Here is a 3523-nt window from a genome sequence, read left to right on the forward strand (position 1 = left end):
GGAGAATTTAATAATTATGTATCTTGTGGATTGTTGTCTTGTATAGTAGTATCTTGCAGGGTTTCTCTGAATTTCCTGACTTTGCATGTCAACTTTTATAGCAGTCTTGTGGAAATTTTCATACACAATATCCTCCCATACTTTTCTAAAGTTGTTTCCTCTCTCTCTCTTTCAGGAATGCCAATGAGTCATAGGTTTGGCCTCTTTATACAGTCTCATATTTCTTAGAAGTTTGTTCAATTTTCAAATTCTTTCTTTTTTAGTTTTTCTGCTTTCATTGAACTGAAGGAGCAGTCTTTGTGCTCTGAGATTCTTTCTTCAGCTTCGTCTGTTCTGTTCTTAATGCTTCCAGTAGCATTCTGAAATTTCTGTAGTGAGTTTTTCATTTCCAGAAGTTCAATTTGATTTTTATCTTAAAATGGTCATGTTCTCTTACAATTATTGAATCCTTTTGCAGTTTTCCTCAGATTGGATTTGAAGCTTCTCCCTTATCTCCATGTACTTCCTTGCTATCCACATTCTGAATTCTATGTCTGCCATTTCAGCCATTTCAGACCGGCTGAGAATCATTGCTGGGGAACTATTGCAGCCATTTGGAGGCAAAAAGGCATTAATATTTATAGTTGCCAGAGTTCTTGTGCTGATTCTTTCTTGACTATGTGGCTGGATGTTCCTTTGATCTTTGAAATTGCTGTCATTTGGGTGGGGCTTTTGCTTTTATATTCTTTGGTGCCCTTGAAGGTTTGACTGTAGTATAAGTTGGGTTTAATTGATTGGCTTCTGATGTAGTTTGCTCGGTCCCCACCCAAATCTCATCTTGATTTGTAGTACTCATAATTCCCACTGTTGTGGGAGGAACTCGGTGGGAAGTAATTGAATCATGGAGTGGTTACTGCAATGATGATGTTCTCGTGATAGTGAGTGAGTCTCAGGAGATCTGATGGTTATATGAAGGGCAGTTTCCCTGCACACGCTCTCTTGCCTGCCACCATATAAGCCATGCCTTTCTTCCTTCCTGTGTTCCTCCATGATTGTGAGGCCTCCTCGGCCATGTGGAACTGTGAGTCCATTAAACTTTTCCTTTACAAATTACCCAATCTTGGGTATGTCTTTATTAGCAGCATGAGACAGACTAATACAGCTACATTTTTGGATGCTCAGCAGTCCTGGGCTGCATGCTCTAACTTTTCAGGGCTTGGACCATGCCCACAGATTTGTTGTATGGCCCCTCGATGTTAAACATCCACTCCGCTGAAAGAGCTGAGGTTTTTTCATTCTACTGTTATCAACACTCCAATGTGGGCTGCTGACTAAAGTACTCCAGTGGGTCAGTGGTGGGTTCACATGCATGTGTACACCAACAAGGTAGCTGAGGGAAGCTAATGGTGAGCGCTCACAGGCTCCAGAAAGCTGCAGCTGGTGTATGCTTGCGGGAGTCCATCTGGGAAAGCACTTTGATGAGTAGGAGGAGTATGCTTGTGAAAGAGCTATGGCAGTGGCCACTGGCAAACTGTGGCTGTTTTACAAGCACGTGCAGCCAGGCAGGAACTCTTAGAGAGGTTGGCAGGGAGGGGGACACTAAGATTAGACTACCCCATCCTACCAGCACAACACCCCTGCTTTGTCCAGGTCTAGCAAATAACAAAGGCTAAAGGCACCTAAAGCAACATAGCAAGAATTCAGATATGTACACTCATGGATATTCTCTACTATAGCTGTTCCCATGCCTAACCTGGGCTCCACATAGGCTGAAATTCAGTCTCTTCCAACTCTCTGGGAACTTTTTTTCTGTAAGCCCAAGTTATCCATGGGGGTTGTGGGGTCTCCCACATCCAGGATCTAAGAAGTTCACTTTTTGGTCTCTCCATGCCTATGTTACTCACCCAATACATATGAGCTTCTTAGGGTCAGGAATGGGTCATAGTGCTTAGCAATCCCATGCAGGGTCCCCAGCTTCCTCACCAGCCGGGGGTCTTCATTCTCCTTGTCTCCACTTTCAATGCCTTATTTCCAAAGAACAGATTAGAGTGTGTTGCTCTGCATGATGATATCCTCTGTCTCAGTGGGAGAAGCTCTTTCTGGCTGAATCTATTAGTTTTTTGTTGTTGTTGTTTTGTTCGGTTTTTTTTGAATGGAGTCTCACTCTGTCACCCAGTCTGGAGTTCAGTGGCACGATCTTGGTTCACTGCAACCTCTGTCTCCTGAGTTCAAGTGATTCTCCTGACTCAGCCTCCTGAGTAGTGATTACAGGTGCATGCCACAACACCAGCTAATTTTTTAATTTTTAGTAGAAATGGGGTTTCATCATGTTGGACAGGCTGGTCTTGAACTCCTGACCTCAAGTGATCCACCTGCTTCGGCTTCCAAAATTGCTGGGATTACAAGCATGAGCCACCACACCCAGCCAGGCCATTCACTGTTAATCCACTTTGATATCTTATCTGCTAAAGACAATTTTAATGAAAATACTCTTCTAGACGATGAGTTAAAATATTTCATTTATATTATTTAGATAAATTTTGTGACCTACAAGCAGTGAAAATACAAATTTTGAAACTAGTTGTAGAAATAAAAGTGACTCCAACTTGGATGTTAATCTGCCATGTTGACTTCTGATTAGCCCTACTCCTGTGAATACTTCCTGATTTCTATTTTATTTTTTCACTGTCCTTAATGTAAGAATAAGGCAAACTTGATGTTATCACATAAATATAGGGTAGAGGCATGTAGCATTGTTACCTATTCTGGAGGGTTGTCTTTAATTGTGTTGCTCAGACCACATATATCTTTACTCTACTGTATGTAGCCCTTGGTACTGGGGAGTATCAGTATGGAGATCTACCTGTCCCGCTACCACCCAAGACCATGTTTCGCTGTCTGTAAGTTCCCAAATGAACTATCCTTTAGAGACAAACTAAGTATGTCTGTCTTGTTCTTTTGTTTCTAGACTCCTTTGGCATTTGGGGTCACTTTTTATATACAGACTTTCATGGAACACTATTCAAAATTGACTGTACAAACTTGACTTTTCAAAAGTATTAATAAAATACAGTGAAAATGACAAGTAGAAATTCAGATGACACAAAAATTGTTAGGACATCCAAGCAAAACTGGGTTAATTTTTTAAAATATAAAATAAATAATGAGCTTCTACACAGCCAAAGGAACAGTTTATCTCAACATAGGCCAGAAAAAATTTACAGAGAAATCAAAGCATCATTATTACAACTACCTTGTCATAAACTGAGATAATTGAAGTGGAAAAGCTTGAAGTTTTTCAAAGTGAAATGTAATATTTATTTTGCATTTTGGAGAAATCTTAATGTAGCTTTGCTAGAAAAATAAATTTTAATTAAAATAAATGGGCTGGGCACAGTGGCTCATGTCTGAAATCTCAGCACTTCGGGAGGCCAAGGAGGGCAGATCACCTGAGGTCAGGAGTTTGAGACCAGCCTGGCCAACATGGTGAAAACCCATCTTTACTAAAAATACAAATATTAGCCAGGGGTGTCAGTGCATGCCT

The sequence above is a fragment of the Pongo pygmaeus genome, chromosome 22 (assembly GCF_028885625.2).
Source record: "Pongo pygmaeus isolate AG05252 chromosome 22, NHGRI_mPonPyg2-v2.0_pri, whole genome shotgun sequence".
NCBI classification, from domain to species: domain Eukaryota; kingdom Metazoa; phylum Chordata; class Mammalia; order Primates; family Hominidae; genus Pongo; species Pongo pygmaeus.